This window comes from Ovis aries, chromosome 15 (assembly GCF_016772045.2).
Source record: "Ovis aries strain OAR_USU_Benz2616 breed Rambouillet chromosome 15, ARS-UI_Ramb_v3.0, whole genome shotgun sequence".
NCBI classification, from domain to species: Eukaryota; Metazoa; Chordata; class Mammalia; order Artiodactyla; family Bovidae; genus Ovis; species Ovis aries.
Window position 1 is genome coordinate 23,213,090 of NC_056068.1, and position 18,918 is coordinate 23,232,007.

General features: G+C 41.8%; 1 protein-coding gene across 21 annotated transcripts in view; it reads left to right on the forward strand.

Annotated features, from left to right (window-relative positions):
- Positions 1-18,918, forward strand: part of NCAM1 (neural cell adhesion molecule 1) — a 367,664-nt gene that overhangs the window by 53,471 nt on the left and 295,275 nt on the right. The window contains exon 1 of one of the 21 annotated variants that reach the window (XM_060399285.1): positions 1-18,918. This exon is cut by the window's right edge and continues 34,162 nt beyond it. The exons of the other annotated variants lie outside the window; for them this stretch is intronic. The gene's annotated coding sequence lies outside the window, so the exon portion shown is untranslated. 21 annotated transcript variants of the gene reach the window in all.

Genomic DNA, 18,918 nt, shown 5'->3' on the forward strand with positions numbered 1-18,918 from the left:
CCAGGACAGGTTCAGAGCAGGATTAATGACTCACTTCAGCCATGAAAAACTTTACCAGTTCACAAATCTAATTTTATTACCTGCAAAACCATCCCCATAAATTAGTTGCAAAATGTACCCCTAAATGCGTTGCTGGTCATAGCCAGTTAATATCGGGAGACTGCTTCCCAAAATTATGCTCTTGAGTTTAGCATATTCACATGGTTGTCGTTCTTCCCAGTAGTTCTGTAGAGATGCCCATTGTCTGTCTAAGTAGTTAAACTGAAATGTCGTCTGGAGAGGACTTATCCCTCTGTTCTCTATAGTGATTTAAAATCAATACGTTAAAAGTTCAGGAGAGAGAGAACCAATACACAGTCTGGTTTTAGACTCTGAAATGTTTTTTTTTTAATCCATTGGAGGATCATTCTTGCTGATTTCCCTTCGACTGTAGTGCTTGGCTGAAGACTGTATATAAACAGCAAATTCTGGGGTGAGTGTGGGCTCCCTGAGCCTGAAGCATAGCTGAGTCCTGTGCACAGGCCCAGAGACCACGGGAAGGCCGACACAGGCTGCAGACGGTCCTCACAGACGGCTGTTACAGGGCCATTTAGGGGGAAGAGTGCAGAAACTTGCCCTGAAGCTTTGGCTGTTCATGGAGAACCTGCATTAGACTGAGACGCTGAGCCTCGTGCTTGAGGAAACTGGTTGACAGTATGGTTGGCATGCTGGTCATCTCCAGTTGTTTTCTCTCTATAAAACAGCATAGATTCATGAGGACCACTTAGACTGATTGATATATTAGCAAAAATTTTACCTGCTCAGTCAGACAAAACCTTGGAGTTTGTGAAGGCAGGAAGTCTTCATTGGACATGTTTAATTGGAAGGTATTAAACAGCGGTTGCTGTATGTGAAAGTGAGCATAACTAGACAGCCAGTGAGGAAAAGAGTCTCTCTCTGTCTCTATCTATCTATATATGAAGTGAAGTGTCAGTTACTCAGTTGTGTCTGACTCTTTGCGAATCCATGGACTGGTTCCTGGTGTTGACTGGAACCAGCCTACAAGGTTCCTCTGTCCACAGAATTCTCGAGGCCAGAATACTGGAGTGGGTTGCCATTCCCTTCTCCAGGGATCTTCCCTACCCAGAGATTGAACCGAGGTCTCCTGCATTGCAGGCGGATTGTTTACCACCTGAGCCACCAGAGAAGCTCGTGTGTGTGTCTGTGTGTCTGTGTGTGTGTGTCTGTGTCTGGTGTCTGTGTCTGTGTGTGTATCTGGAACTGAATGTGGTTTAGTACTTACTGCTCTGCTGGACTCACCCCTGAAATCCATCCCTGGATCAGAAAGAAGCTTTTTTCAAGACCAAATATTCAGGTTTTGAGTTTGAAAAGTAAGATCAGGATCCTAGAGATGCTTTGGGATTGTAGAGGATGAAAAGATTAATCCCAGGCTGGAAGATTGAGTTATTTGTGATAATTCAAAAAGGGTTAGAGCGATTGCTTACTTTTGTATGCATCATGAATGCATGAAGAGAGATCAAGCGCTGTGAATAAATGAAACAAAAGCAGAAGCGGGGCAAGATGACTTACCTGCAAGCACGGTAAAGCTCTTATTTGTGTAGAGGTTGCAGTTTCCAGCATAAGTAGATGCCAAGGCAGAGGCTCAGAAGATGCTGAAGCTTTATTTGACTTCGGAAATTGAACCACATTTTGAACCAGAATGGAATTATTAATTAGTTTTAAAAGGAAAATCAAGATCACCTGGTGAACCAATTTTATATTTTCTGAGAGTATAAAACTAGAAGGTCAAAGCATTCCCAGGTCTGGTTCAGAACAAAATTAGTTTTCTGTATGATTCATAACTCTGGCTGTGATCTGCTAATTACAGTCCCTTCTTACATACATATGGAGAAGGAAATGGCAATCCACTCCAGTATTCTTGCCTGGAGAACTCCTTGGACAGAGGAGCCTGGCGGGCTACAGTCCGTGGGGGTCACAAAGAGTCGGAAATGACTGAGTGACTAACACTTTCACTTTCTTATAGATGTATATATGTATTAAAACAGGCTCCCATTTGAGCAATTCATTATGAATTGGTTTTCAAAACATAACTCTTTATATTTGAAAGAATTTAATTGCATTTCCCAAGAAACATTCTATAAATCGACTTCTCTATTTTAGTAAGATAGTCTTTCAGTAATGTGAATATGAATAAGTGAGGCTTGACTCTAATTGCTTCATTTTCCTTATCCTGATGAATAACAGAATCATATAGCTTTTCAATGCAATAACTGATAATAAAACCACCTTCCCTATTATTTATGAGTCATAGTTTATTCCCCAGAGTGCTTTCTCCTAATGAGCAAACATCAGCTGTATACCTGAAAGAATAATTGTTCCTATGGAAATAATTACTGATTTATAATTATGGACTTTTCTGAGATGGAAAGATCTGTCCTTTATTACTTTATTTTGCTGCTATACCCAAGCCAAGCGGGAAAAGTCACTTCGTGAGAGTACCAAGTATTTAATTGTGTAATAAATTACTGAATGTGTTAATTTAATTAAATCAGGTAATGTACATATTGAGTACATAGTACTAGCTGTAAGGCAGATTTTGGTAAGGTACAGTGCATACTTAGGAAAAGTTGAATGACAATGAAGTCTAGTTATTAAGTATCAAATGAACTCTTAAGATAGTAACTATTACGGATATAGTTCTAGAAGCAGGAGAAATGATATAACCGGGAATGGACAAGCAATTCACGGTGGGATAGGCCTTCATTTGGACCTGTCAGTGGGGGTAGAGATCTACTGTGGTTGAGGAGGAGGATGGATGAGCAGAGAGGTTGGTGGCAGTGGTACCATGCACAGCATGAGCAACCATAAGAGAGACACCTTGTGTATGACGGGAATCCTAGTGATCCCATTTGCTCTACCATGCCACTGACCTGTCCTCGTCAAACCAGCAAAGGCTGAAGAATGGGTTCATCCTGAGGGAGGCTGAGGATGCATGGCAGCTAAACTCAATGTGTGATCCTAGACTGGGGGCAAAGTTATGAAATCTGAATATAGACTGTCTATTAGATAGGAGCATCGTCTCCGTGTCACACCTCCTGAACTTCACAAATGCGTGGTGACTGTGTATTCATGCACTCGGGTTGCTGTAGCCAAGGACCGCAAACCGGGTGGCTTCATACAATGGAAGTGCGTTCTGTCATGGTTCTGGAGGCTGAAGTCTGCAAGCACGGAGCTGGGAAGGGCATGTTCCTCCTGAAGTCTCTAGAGGAGAGTCTTTCCTCTCCTATTCCTACCTTCTTCTTCTTTTTAAAGTTACTGATTTATTTATTTTGGCTACACCGGCATACGGGCTTAGTTGCTCCGCAGCATGTGGGGTCACGTCCCCTGCATTGCAAGGTGGATTCTTAACCGCTGGACCATCAGGGGAGCCTCTGCTTCCCCCTCCCTTCTGACAGTTGCTGGGCATCCTTGTCTTCCTTGGCTTGCAGCCGCAGCACTACGGACTCTGCAGTTACATGGCCTTTTCCCCACGTGTCTCTGCCTTCACACAGCCGTTGTCAGGACACTGGGCACTGGGTTTAGGCCCCACCCTAATTCTGATCTTAATTAATTTCATCTGCAGAGTTCCTATTTCCAAATAAGGTCACATTCTGAGGGTCCAAGTAGACTTGGATTTGGGGGAGAGATAGTTGACTGTTAAATTGAATGTAGATTACACAAGCTGCTGCTGCTGCTAAGTCGCTTCAGTTGTGTCCAACTCTGTGCGACCCCCTAGACGGCAGCCCACCAGTCTCCCCCGTCCCCGGGATTCTCCAGGCAAGAACACTGGAATGGGTGGCCATTTCCTTCTCCAATACATGAAAGTGAAAAGGGAAAGTGAAGTCGCTCAGTCGTGTCCGACTCTTTGTGACCTCATGGACTGTAACCTACCAGGCTCCTCCATCCATGGGATTTTCCAGGCAAGAGTACTGGAGTGGGGTGCCATTGCCTTCTCCAGAGGATCCTGACCCAGGGATCGAACCTGGGTTTCCGCATTGTAAGCAGACGCTTTACCATCTGAGTCACCAGGGAAGTCCAGTTTTTAGGGGTAAAGGATCATAATAGCTGCAAGATACTCTCAAATGGTTCAGCAATTATGTATATATTTATGGAGAGGGAGACAAAGCAATGTGGAATCATGTTAACACCTGATGAATTTCAGTGAAGAATATAAGGACTGTGTAATTTTTGTAACTTTTCTGTATGTTTGAAGTTTTTCAGCATAAAACATTTTCTAAAAAGTGAAAGAAAAATTTACAAAAACAAATCCTATACATTTTTCTTCTGTATATCATCATGTCTGGACTGTTGCCAGAAGCTACTCAATCTGTATTGCTACAAACCTAAAGATGCAGCCAGTGCTGAGATCGGCAGCGTCCAGAAATGGGTTTTTGATATTCATGTTATCAATGTACGCAGCTTCTGTTCTTCTGTTAATGGCGGATTTTTTTTATTAGTGGCTTAAGCTGGTTTGAGTTAAGATTTTAGTTTCTTGCAGCTAAAAACAGTCTGCCTCAATTGATACACCTTTGCAAAGCTATATGTTGTACTAGCCAGGTTAATGTCAATATATTCCATTTATTTGAAACCAATAAAAGATCCATTTTCATACTTCCATACTTTATAAAAGTAGTTTAAATATCTACCCAAATTTCAATGTGTTTTTTTTTAAGTTAAATGGTTGGCATTTTACCCAAGACTTTGGTACATGAGAGCTCACCAAACTATCCCTTTGAATGTCACAGATTAAACTAGTTTCTTAAAGACAAATACAAGTCTGGATGTCCCCTCATGACTGTTTGTTCTGGAAAGAAAGAACAAGAGTATTTCTATATATATATATTTGCACATTTGTAATCTTTGGAACTTTGTGTGTTTATACTGTTGCATGTAAATAGTACACTATGCAGGCCTGGGAAACATCTTTAAAATACACTTTCTCTTATAGTTGATGGTGCTTTTAGACTATAGCATGCAATGAACTTGGCATTTCCTGAAATAAATAAAGCAGAGCTGTGCAAAATATAATCTGATACAGCCCTCTGGATGGAAAGACACGCCAGCTCGGGGCAGGTTATTAGATGGAAACGTGTGCTTTCCAAGCAGATGGCTCTCCGCCACCTCGTGTGCAGAGGGCCGGGGGACTTGTTTGTGCGGGAAGCCTCAGCCTGAGGGCAGAGAGGCGGCTTGTAAAGTCATTCCCGTGGGGCTCATTTCTGTCTGCCCAGCGTCACCCCTGACATGGAACAAAACAGGCAGGCGGCTCCATCCCTTCTTTGATGAATGAACGCTGTCGTAAAGGAGGACTTTTATTGAGCAATGTGACGTGATGCAGAAAGAATGTTGTAATGAAATACAAAACTGTAAGTTATAAAAGTCGGCCGTAGAAGCTGTCTGGGGTCCATTTTCCAGTGTCTCTCTTGCCAAAAGATGTTTTGAGGGATAAGTTATAGCTGTAAAAAGCTGAGTCTCTAACATTGGAAATACCTGAGAGGCTGTGATACTCTGGGCTGTTAAGGACACGAGGCACACTGAGGTGAGCACACACCAGGCCATCGGCGAAACTGAAGCTTGTGGAAATCTGAGCGGGGGAACCCCAGGGCTGAAGGCTCGTTCTGAATCCAGAGCTTATTCCGAACCCAGGTTTATTCAGAATCCAGAGCAGGTGTTTCTGGATCTTCACTTGAAGGTGGGTGAGCATCATAATGCTAGTATAACCTAGCGTCATTGGGCCTGGACGAGCCAATGCCAGCCGCCTTCCTGCCTTCCCTTGTAGACTGAACCACTTGCATACAGCCCCCACCACCTCCTGATTCCTCCTTTCTCTTCATGCTCTCCAGGCATCTCTCATCATTTGTGGCCCCTCCAGCCACATTCCCTCTCAACCTGCACCTCCCATCTCGCTCCTTGAGGATTTTCTAGTTCAGGTCTCTACAGAGACAGGCTTGTACCATGGGTCCCAGGCCACATCAGGGTACCATCCATCCCTGGCCCAGGTAGCAGCGACTGGCAGGCAGTGGGGTTTCTGTGGAACAGAATACAGTCACCTAAGAATGTGTACGTGTGTATATATATATATATATACAGTTTTATATATATATATGTATATATAAAACTGAATCGCTTGGTTGTACACTTGAAACTAACACATTGTTAATCAACTCTACTCCAATATAAAATAAAAATTTTAAAAAACGCAGTCGCCTAAGGCTGCTTTCTCTAGCAGGAGCTATGGGCATGGAATACACCATGATTGATACATCTTGTGCGTGCCGACATTGCAAAATAGTTTCACTGTGGCCCTCTGGTGTCATGGACACTTCAAGGTGGATGGCTAGGGTCAGTCCTAACGTAATATCAGCAGATCTGGATGGGTAACCAGGAGCAAGCACTGCACTTATGCTCTTAACATTGGAGTCTGGACCTCTGTCCTAGGGATTTTGCCATATGAGGAGAATATAGAGACAGACGTTCTTCCATGAGACAAAGGTAGAATATGGAAGGACATTGACTCGGCAACCGGAAGATACCAGGTGTCGAGCTGGCTTCCTAGGAGAAGAGCCAGACCAGGGTGATGGTGCTGTGCCAGGGTTTAAATATTTGATTTAAATTGATTGGAAACTCAGTTTAATTGGAGGAACTCAAGGAAATGTCTGTAAGTGGTTCAATTTATTCAGCCCGTTCACAGATCTATTTAGGAACTTGAGTTCATGCAAACGTAAGTATTGAGGTTTTACTCTGATGAGCTAGGCAACAAGTTCAGAACATCACGCGCCAGCCTGGGTGATCAGAGGATAACCACTGCGTTGTCCTGTACCTATTCTCTTTGATGGCTGAGGAAATCAGCGAGGTTAAGCAACTTTCCCAGGGCCACAAAGCTGTGACCCCACTGCCAGTCGGAGTGGGGGTTCTTGTTTCTGGACATAGCCCTTCTCTTCCACCCTGTCCCCGCTGCCACCTCCCAACCCAGGCAGCTTTTACTGAAGAGTGACAGTCTGCTCTTTCGCCTCCGGGGTTTAAGGCAGGAGCACACATGTCTGAGCAGAGCTTGGTGGAGAAGCCACCGGGGGTGGGAGGGGGGTGGGTGGGAGGAAAGGAAAGGCATAGGGCAGACGCTGCGACTTTGGAGGGTGTCTTCATTGCTTGTTTATGACTATCTCCTGAGAGCCTTTGCTGATGGCCTTGCGGGTGACAGAACAGGGAGCATTTTCTTTTTTGTTGTTGTTTACTGTTCTGGAGGGTGTGCTAGGGTTTCCTGAGAGAAGCGGCATGGCGACTCTTACACTTTGCAAATCACTTGGAGAAATAAAAGGATGTGAAGGCGATCAGAGAGAAGGCAGGAGAGGCGTGAAAGCAAGCGATTCTGAATTACAGGTTATTTTAGGGTGCACCAGGCAGACAATCCATGTCCAGATGAATCTGCTTCTTTGTTGCTCACTTTTCGCTGATGAGTATCTGTGAGTAGAGGGTACTTCCAATGAATTGTGGTATTAAAGGGAATCAGGTATAAGCACAGACCCGACACACTTAAATCACCATTTGGAGCTTACAGCCTTCTTTAATGCAAAGTGTATCAGCCTGTTTCAGTGACCGTGATTTGGAGTGTGGATTGTCACCTTCTTTGCATTTTAAGTAGTTTGCATGAAGGTAGAAGAAATGTCTCCACCTTCTCTTAAAGGACTTGAGAGAGATTCTTCTTGCTAAAACTTGAGAGGGTTTGTTGTTAGAGGCTTCATCGCTGGACGGGGTGAATGAGGACAGCTGGGAAAAAGAAAAAAAAAAACAAGTATAATAACATGTAATGAATTGGATTAGAAATTTATTTGTGTTTAGACATGTTCTAAGTTTTTTCTTCAAGCAGATATAAACTTGTTATGCTTTCGAATTTTAGAATTTATTTTGCCAGAGTCCTGTTCAACCTTTAAATAAGAACAAATAGAATAGTGTCTGTTACCGTGACTCCTGGAAAAAAACAATGGTTTGTATTCCCCTGGTGTCACAGCAAGCTTATTTAGCTAGTGAGTAATTCCCGGAGCTGTGGTGACTTCATCAATGGATCTGATGCACAAACAAAAACATCCTTCACTTGGATCTGAAAAAATAAAAGATGACTGTTGGATCTTTTTGTTGATCGTAAAATCAGCTGTGAATAATGTGTGTGTGTGTGTGTATTTGTGTGGGGGGGTATGTGTGCATGAGCGTGACCAGGACTTGGGGGCACCTTGATGCAATAATGAACTCTAACCAGAAGCTTTGGATGTGATGAGGGGAAGGAAATACACAAAGTCAATATGGGAATTTTGTTTCTTTTCCATTTACAGCAGTGATATACTGTATACATGTATCTCTGTCAGATAGTTCTCCCATATTGTGACAACATCCCTATTTGTCTTAATAATGAACATTTCCCAGTCTTATGAAATTTGAAAAAGCAGTGGTCTTGGCGTCTCTACTGTAAGTAGTAAGGGTGAGCTTAAACAGAATTGCCCTGATCCCTTCCATCAAGTAGGTGTAAAGTATGGAAATAAAAAAAGAAAGAAAGAAATCAGACACACCAAAAAATTCTCCATTTGTCCATGTGTTGCTGTTTGTACTCATTATATTTCTAATTAGTTTCCATTGAACAAACTGTATAAATTGAAATACTCCTGAATTTAGATCCTACATCTCTTATGCCACCCAACTGGCCTATGATTTAGCCAAAAATATGAATAGGACAAAAATGTATGGCTTTCTCTCTCTCTCTCTCTCTCTTTTTTTTTTTTTTGCATTTTATTGAAAAAACTGAAATTGTAGTAAAAAGTCTGCATAACATAAAATTGATGTCTGAATCATTTTAAGTGTACAATTTGATAGTGTTGGGTATTCCTAGTATTGTGCAATAGCCATGCTATTACAGTAAAGCTTTTTTTCATTTTTGCCATAAAAGAGTGAGGAATGAAAAGGAGATGTTTTGGGGAAGGAACTTACGTACTTAGGAGAACCTGTTAGACGAGAGTATAACCATGGGCCGTGTAGATGAATCTATGCAGGCAGCCCTTCCCTGGGACAGTACTGTTGTTCACATGTGCTGTGTTCCTGGTGGGCAGCATTGATTCTACTTCAGATAGTTCCCACACTGGGAGTCTTGGATGGAGCTGCTTACACTTGCCAGATAATTTGCCTATTTTATCCATGTCTATATGGCTCAGCCATGTCCATTTAATAAATGTAATCAGCCACTGCAGAATAAACTTGAAATATTTGGCTCTATTAATGATTGATCTTATAGACGGTGGGCTCCCATTCAGTCATTCACAATACTGCTTTGGCTGTGTTTAGTTTTTACATTATTTTTAAGTCTGTTAAAACAGTCCTGGTCTTAAATGCTTTATCCTGAAATACTTGTTCTAATAGATTCACTGTAAAATCACTGAGTGGTCTAGATTTATTTGAACTATTACTTTGGGTAGGGAATTTTTACTGCAAAAATCGCTGTTTTTCCATGTTGGACTTCATAAAGAACAGAGGGAAGTGCTTATACAGATTTGTATAAAGAACAAAGGTGAGAGAGTAGGTTTTGATTTCCAGGAGCTGTAGAAGGTATTTGGGGCTTCCCAGGTGGCTCGCTGGTAAAGAATCCAATACAGGAGACATGGGTTCAATTCCTGGGTCAGGAAGATCCCCTGAAGGAGAAAATGGCAACCCACTCCAGTACTCTTGCCTGGAGCATCCCATGGATGGAGGAGCCTGGAAGGCTACAGGCCATGGGGTCTCACACAGAGTCGGACACGACTGAGAACCATGGGAAAGTAGACACACACCCTCCAGTCTGTGGTGTTTTGTTACGGCAGCTCGAGCAGACTAAATCATCACTGTGGATGCCCTCCCTAGTATTTCTGGAATCGTGTAATAATATGAAAATACATCCTTCGTTGCACACTGCACTTTCTACTGCCTGAACAGAGAGGGCCATTTCTGCAACAATCTCAAGAGCCTCTCTAAATCCTTTAGGAGTTAGATCATCCACTTTGGAAGCAACCATCCTGTCATCATCCTAGTCAGCTTTGACCCCTCTGGTTGTTAGCTAGCTCCACTCTTGTCCGCAGCTTTGCTATGATGTGAGGAGCGTTTCAGCATTCCTTTTATGGCCTTTATGCAATACTACATCCTCGTAAGAGCTGTGATTATTTTCATTGCATTGGCACTCTTCCTTTGGATATACCTCATCTGAAAATAGGGAAGAGTTGGATTATAACATTAGCTGATGGAAAGGGAGGAACACAAATGTTAGGAAGGGCTGTTTCAGTTGGAAGTATTCCTATTGGTGAATTTTTTGCCCCCCCCCCCAATAGCCGAGTTGGTAAAGAATCTACCTGCAATGCAGGAGACCCTGGTTCAGTTCCTGGGTCAGGAAGATCTACTGGAGAAGGGATAGGCTACCCATTCCAGTATTCTTGGGATTCCTTTGTGGCTCAGCTGGTAAAGAATCTGCCTGCAATGCAGGAGACCTGGGTTCAATCCCTAGGTTGGGATGATCCCCTGAAGAAGGGAAAGGGTACCCACTCTAGTATTCTAGCCTGGAGAATTCCATGGATTGTATAGTCCATGGAGTTGCAAAGAGTCAGGCATGACTAAGTGACCTTCACTAAATGCTCAAACTGCCTTACAACTGCACTCATCTCACATGCCAGCAAAGTAATGTTCAAAAGTCTCCAAGCCAGGCTTCAGCAGTACATAAACCATGAGCTTCCAGATGTTCAAGCTGGATTTAGAAAAGGCAGAGGAACCAGAAACCATATTGCCAACATCAGTTGGATCATTGAAAAAGCAAGAGAGTTCCAAAAAACCATCTACTTCTGCTTTATTGACTATGCCAAAGCCTTTGACTGTGTGGATCACAACAAACTGTGGAAAATTCTTAAAGAAATGGGAATACCAGATCACCTGACCTGCCTCCTGAGAAATCTGTATGCAGGTCAGGAAGCAACAGTTAGAACTGGACATGGAACAATAGACTGGTTGCAAATCAGGAAAAAAGTATGTCAAGGCTGTATATTATCATCTTACTTAGTTAACTTACATGCAGAGTGCATCATGAGAAATGCTGGACTGGATGAAGCACAAGCTGGAATCAAGATTGCCAGGAGAAAAGCAAAGAACTAAAGAGCCTCTTGATAAAAGTGAAAGAGGAAAGTGAAAAAGTTGGCCTAAAACTCAACATTCAGAAAACTAAGATCGTGGCATCCAGTCCCATCACTTCATGGCAAATAGATGGGGGAACAATGGGAACAGTGAGAGATTTTATTTTGGGGGGCTCCAAAATCACTGCAGATGGTGACTTCAGCCATGAAACTGAAAGACACTTACTCCTTGGAATAAAAGCTATGACCAACCTAGACAGCATATTAAAAAGCAAAGATGTTACTTTGCCAACAAAGGTCCGTCTAGCCAAAGCTTTGGCTTTTCCAGTGATCATGAATGGATGTGAGAGTTGGACTATAAAGAAAGCTGAGTGCCAAAGAATTGATGCTTTTGAACTGTGGTGTTGGAGAAGACTCTTGAGAATCCCTTGGACTGCAAGGAGATCCAACCAGTCCATCCTAAAGGAGATCAGTCCTGGGTGTTCATTGGAAGGACTGATGCTGAAGCTGAAACTCCAATACTTTGGGTACCTGATGTGAAGAGCTGACTCATTTGAAAAGACCCCGATGCTGGGAAAGAGTGAAGGAGGGAGGAGAAAGGGACGAAAGAGGATGAGATGGTTGGATGGCATCACTGCCTCAATGGACATGAGTTTGAGTAAGCTCTGGGAGTTGATGATGGACAGGGAGGCCTGGCGTGCTGCGGTCCATGGGGTCGCAAAGAGTAGGACATGACTGAGTGACTGAAGTGGACTGAAGTGACCTTCACTTTTTTTTTTAATTGGAGGATAATTGCTTTGCAGCATTGTATAATTTCTGCTATACAACAACCTAAATCAGCTATTGTGCCTACATGCTTGGTTGTGTCTGACTCTTTGCCACCCATGGACTATCCCACAAGGCTCTTTGGTCCACAGGACTCTCCGGGCAAGAATACTGGAGTGGTTGCGAACTCCTTCTCCAGGGAATAATCAGCTATATGTGCACATATGTCCCCTCCCTCTTGAACCTCCCTCCCAACTCATCCCACATCCCACCCCCTTGTCATCACAGAGCACTGAGCTGAGCTCCCCGTGCTCTACAGCAGCATCCCACTAGCTGTCTATTTTACACTTGGTATATTTAATGTATGATGTTTGTTTTCCTCTTTCTGACTCACTTCACTCTGCACACTCTTAGGACTTCAAAAGCATTTTTATATCCGTCATTTTATTGGATTCATGATTTTATAGCAGGTAGTTGGTGATGTGTTTTCTTAGTCAATGGCTCCTACTAGTCAGGAGCTACTGACTTACAGCATAAGAAATCAGTAGTAATAAGAACATTAATGGTAGTACAGTTGAGTGTGTATCACACTCCAGGTATTGTGCTAAGTGTATATTTGAGAGTACAGAGTGAGTGACTGAATCAGATCATCACTCCAAAAGGTCATAAGTTAGCATGCTGTGGTCTTCTCTGTCCATCCACAGAACAGGATGGAGGGAACGTTCATACACAGAACATTTATGGAGTCTGAAGTGAATGGCATCAGTTGTTAGGGTGGCCTTATGGAAATGTCTGGTCAGGAGTCCAGGAAGTTAACCAGAAATAGAGAAGACTTTATATCAATGTGTCTGGGGAGATATGTGTGGAAGCCTTATTCTAATAAGAAACAGAACTAAGCTATAATAACATCCTTTGGGTATTCATTTGGGCTTAAGTCATATAGTAGTTGGTACGGGAAAGTGATCTTATTGAAGACATATTGGAGTATTGTTTCATCTTTTCTAATCTCAATCAGCTTTAGGAATTTCTGTTAATTTTTTTTTCATGCTTAAGAGTGTGAGAAAGATATTTTCTGTTTATATGTTATATCAGCTAAATCCCTAAAGAATATCTCCTTTATGCAAAAGCAACTAATAATGTCATGGTGATTTTCTAATTGTTGTGTTGCCTAATTATCACAAAACTAAATAAGCTGGCGGCTTGTGCAGGTTTACAAATCATCATTTTGCATGGCTAGAGTATTACAAGAGATCTTTGTGGCTTTTAAAAACCTACTGTGGACCGTTTGGCTTTGTTTGGTTAGCCTTCAGGATAATACTGCCATTTACTACACTGTACTGAACCTCTATGACAGAGGTAAAGAATTAAACCAGGCCACAGCCTTAGCAGTGGTTGTTTCTCCGTAAGATGGAGAAATACATAGCCTGGTAATGTGTTGAAGCAGAACCAGCCTATCATCAAAGTGCTATGAGTGGTTTGCAAGCATATTTTGTAATAAGAATTATATAATCAATCCAATTAAATGAACAGAAACTCACAACAGGAAAGTCTGAGATCAGTCCACCAGCTTGAAACTTCAGTTTAAAAGATTCATTGACACTAAGGGAGTTGGTTTAAGCCAACAGGTCTCTGATTTACTTCATCTAAGATAACGCTCTCAGTGCAAACACATTGTCTTGGGATAGTGAGTCTAATTCTCCGGTTAATAGTTTAGAAACCTGGACATATGTTGTTCTCAGAGGCACATATTTTGCTGGCTTCCTAGGCTAGTGAAGAGGATGGAAGGTTTTGGAGTCTCCACCTTTATTGTTTCCATTTTGGGCAGGATGAATTCTTCTGGGATTGCATAGATGATCTTCAGTATCCCTCTAAGATAATGCTATGCCTGCCACTTAGAGTTATGGAATGAAGGAATTTAGCTAATGGCTTCATAGAAATCTGCCTGATAGAATTTAGAGACCTTGTTTTTTATAACTGAGCTCAAATGGGTTTTGAGAATAGAATTTTGTGGAGGGATTGCCAAGAAAGCACAAGTTGAATGCTGTATCAATTAAGCTAGGCCTGACCACGTACAACCAAAACCCTAAAATAATAGTAGCTTCAGTGAGATAGTTTATTTTTTAGATAAAAGAAATTTGAAGGTAGGTAGTCCAGAGTCGTTTTAATGACTTCTCCCATACTATCAAGACCTAGGGTTCTATTCCTCGGCTCTCAATCTTGATTAAAAAGCTCTGCCTCATGGTCTGAAATGGCTGTTAGAGCTCCAGTCATTACCTCACATCTGCATTCCAGCCAGTTGGAAAGAGGAAGTAACAAAAAAGGGCAGTCTTCCCTCCCCCGTGAGGAGGCTTCTTAGAAGTTGCATTTTTCTTTGACTGAAAGTTGGCCACCTGACCACATCCAGTGCAGGAGAAGCCAGATAATGCAGACTGGCATCTGAGTGGCAGCCGGGTACCCCACTAGATTTCCAGTTTTATTACTACAGAAGAGACAAGAAAATACAGGGAGAAGGGTCACAGATGCTGGCAAAACTGGTAAATACTCTCCTATTTATACAAAAATAAGAGCTATAAGAACTTTAATAAAAGGTGGCCACCATAGATGTGAGTTATCTTTTTCACCATGGAGAAAATCAGAACACTTGTTGGAGGAACTCTTAATAGAAAACAAATCTTCGGTAGTTGATTGAACTTGGACGTTAAAACATTGATTCCTTCTTAGCAGCCTTATAGTCCTTATGCAAGCAAAAAGGAGAGATGTGGCCCGGGAATAGAGAGGCGGAAATGATTAAATGCCAACTTCGTGACTTTCATAGCAGTTCATTCAGCTGCCTACCCACAAAGCACTTCCCAAGGAAGTCACAGCCAAGAATTCACTTGGCCGGGCTTGTCCATTTTTCATTCATTTCAATGACCATCTCCAGGCAAAAAACATTCTCAGAGAAGAAAACCCATTGAAGAACTTGCGGAGTACGAACAGAGTCATTTTTCCTTTAAAAGGAAAGAAAATAGAAATAATTTAAAACCACCTGTGATTGATGAACAGTTTTAGAGCTCTGTTTTCTGCATGTGTGTGGCTGTATTGGTGCGTCAAAATCAATAAAAATGTATGCATACATATTCAAGATCAAGTTACTGTTTTATAGAATTAGGGACTTCATCTCTTTTCTTGCTTTAATAATGTTGAATGAAAATCAAAATAGGAGGAAATTCTTTTAAAATAGCCTCTCCAAAAACATGAAAAGGCTTTTAGTGTTCAATAAACCGCATATGGAAAAGGCAGTGGCACCCCACTCCAGTGCTCTTGCCTGGAAAATCCCACAGACAGAGGAGCCTGGTAGGCTGCCATCCATGGGATCGCTAAGAGTCGGACACAACTGAGCGACTTCACTTTCACTTTTCACTTTCACGCATTGGAGAAAGAAATGGCAACCCACTCCAGTGTTCTTGCCTGGAGAATCCCGGGGACAGGGGAGCCTGGTGGGCTGCCGTCTCTGGGGTCGCACAGAGTCGGACAGGACTGAAGCGACTTAGCAGCAACAGCAGGAAACTGCATATTTTCCCTAATGGAAGGGTCAGTAAATTCAATCTGATACATGGGGCAAAATTTTGGTCTAGTCTGCAAAAAACATTTTATAAACCTGAAACACAGGTTTTTAACGACTTCTTGGGTAGGCTTTCTAGTTCTCCAGTAACATTCAGGTATTTAAAAAGGCCAGTCTAGGTTTTCCTCCCTGAATATACCCTTTATTATCACCTCATGGTGTTGCTTTGGGGCATCCATTCCTCAGTTTCAGGTGGGTGGGTGGGGGGGAATGTCAGAGCACTCCCCATATAAGTGAATTGCTTTAAGCCGGAGAATCTCCCACTCAACAACCTTTAGTTTCTTGCAGAGATGGGAGAGAAGATGAACATACATGGTCCAAAGACCAATTCAGGTACCCTTAATAAGGCCTGGAGGTGATGTGACTTTAAGGCCAGACTTAACTTTTTACCCACTGTCTTCCAGCTTTGATCTGTAGCTGAAATTTGGAGCCATCGGGCATATTCCCATTCTATATCCAGTTTACATGTAATAAGTTTGTATCTTGGCTAATTCTTTTTACTTTATTGTTTTGCCCTCTTTTATAGTCTTTTCTTAATTAATTGTTTCATTCTGTGATTTGCTGGAGTGGTCTATTTGTTTTTCTCTACTATACTAGAAGTCTAGTGGAATCTAGAAAGGTTAGTATCAACCACTGTATTGAAAGCTTTATTTAATAAGCATCTAGGAGATGGTTTTCCGGACTCCAGCCTGACTAACAAATTGCTTGCAAGAATAATGTAGCAATATATTTTTTCCCACTCCAGTATTCTTTCCTGGAGAATACCATGGACAGGAGTCTGATGGGCTACAGTCCCTAGGGTTGCTTAGAGTGGGCCACAACTGAGCAACTGACACTTTCATATATTTGTACCCCATTATGAAGTTTACATTTTCAGCAGTAGAATGGAGATTAGGAAGCTTCAGGCTTGTAATAATGGTGAAAATAACTAACCGATTGAAGTCAGGGTTGATGCTCTGCTTGTGCTGTGCTTCTTTCCTGCTGGAGAGAACTTGAAATCTGGAAATACATGACCAACACATCCAAGTTGTCTCATCAGTGGTTTCAGAAAATGCTTAGGCAGTTCATAATGGTTTTGTCATGAAAATGTTCAACCATTTAATCTGTTTAACCACTGGAATTAAGTAATTTGCTTACATAACAGAGTTAATTTATGTATCTCCTGAATCATTTTTTCATCAGATTTTTAAGTACCTAAGTATATGCAGAATTGTTCTAAAGACTTTAAGACTTACAGATGGAAACAAGCTCTTACTCACCCACTGGGTCATAGTTAAGTTATGAGACATAGCTGGCTAAGTTATGAGAACTATAAAAACAGCTGTATTTATCCATCCTTTTCTTCCTTCATTCGCATATTATTTGTTTAGCACCGATTCATGTGCTGCGTACCCTTGTGGATGCTGGCGTTCAGCGTTAGCCTTTAAGTTGAAACCACACTGTCAGAGAGCTGTCACTCTGGAAGAGACAGATGGTAAAAGGGTAAATGAGTGAATGAACAAACAAATGACTAAGATGTTTCAGACACTAAGAAGTCTTAGGAAGATAATAAAAGGGAACAATAGCAAAGAGAGTAAGTGGGTAGAGAGTGGGCAGTCAATGAAAGCTCTCACTGACTTTAGAAATGAGATTTTGATATAAAGGAGTCAGCTTAGAGAGAGACAGACAGATATATGTGCACACTTAAAACATGTAGGCATAGAGTAAGAGAAACGCCAACGTGGACTGGCTCCTTTAGGGACACCTTTTTGAGTTATTACGTGGCTGTGCCCACACTGTGCATTTTGACATAGTTTGCATATATTTTTAAAGTGGGTTACCATCATCAGCAAATGCTTACTGAACTGTTGGAAAATATTTGTGGAGAGCCTGCTGTGCTCAAGAACACTTATTAAGTGCAGAGCAGTGAATTATGAGTTACAAGGATTTTCAAAAGATAGAATTCTATAGTGTAAGGGAAATATTTCAAAGGAATTACAAATTAATTTGAAAAACTCCAGGGCCTTCTTAGAGAAGCTCTGTATATTCCAGATATAGGCTATAAAGCCCAAAGATTAAACCAGATGGGCCATCATTTTCTTTCTCATTACCCATCTAATAAGAATGGTAGAGATGGGCAGGAACTCACGTCTAGGACATTTGTGAAATCATGGTGGACCTAAATGGGAGTAACTTAGTAGTTAAGATTTTCATTGGCTAATTTGTTTCCCCAGGATTTTGTGCTCTTTGAGGAAATTGAATATCTTTATCATAGGTAGAGAGGTGCCTGCTTTCTTCAGTGCCTTGTGCAAACTTAGGAGAAGCTGTCATATAAAAGCACATGTTACAATAGATGTCCCCGTATGGTAATGGTGCCCTCGAGGATGCAGGTGGGGAATAAGCAATGTGTTAATTTTTTATAATTTAGAAACAGATATTGTGTCAAGTTTAAACAATGGCAACCAAAGATGCTGAACATTGTCAAATGTCCTTCTATAGTTAAATAGTTTACCTGGGAGAGGGCACAGACTCCGGAACCAGCCCTGCAGACAGTTATGTGAATGACTTAGCATCTTGGACCCTGAGTTTGCTCATCTTTAAGCTCATAGTAATAATGGTAATGTTGTTGTTGTTCTTGTTTAGTCACTCAGTTGTGTCCGAGTCTTTGTGACCCATGGACTGTAGCCCGCCCAGTTCCTCTGTCCAGGGGATTTTCTAGGCAAGGATACTGACGTGAGTTGTATCTTCCTTCTCCTTCTCCAGCGGATCTTCTCAGACCACGAATTGAACCTGCATCTCCTGCATTGGCAGGCAGATTCTTTACCACTGAGCCACGTGGGAAGCCCAATAATGATCATAGGTATCTTTTATTAAAAGCTTGCCAGGCCCCACTCCAGTAGTCTTGCCTGGAAAACACCATGTACAGAGGAACCTGGCAGGCTACAGTCCGTGGGGGTCACAAGAGTCAGACACAACTTAGCAACTAAACCATCCACCGCTACAAAGTGAATATATGCCTAAAGATAATGTGTGAAAAGGATATTCGCCATATACTAGCTAGTTTTTTGGTGGGAGGGTGGGAGTCAAGGAAGACTTGGGGTTATTTTTTCATCAACTTCCATTTTATACTTTTTTATAATGGCCATTTTTTTTTACTAATACTGTAAAACTATGAAAATGAATAAAATACTAAAAGTTTCATATAAAAAAAAAAGCTTGCCAGGCATAGCACTTAACATCCAGTATAGCTATACAAAGTGGAAAGTTTTTAATCTGTATTTTATTGTTGGAAAGATAGGCTCAGAGTCAGTATGCCGCTTAACCTACATACTCAGTCTGTGACCAAGCTGGACTCACACACAGTTCCCTGGGCTCCAAGATCTTCTATCCTCACCACAGTCCACCTTG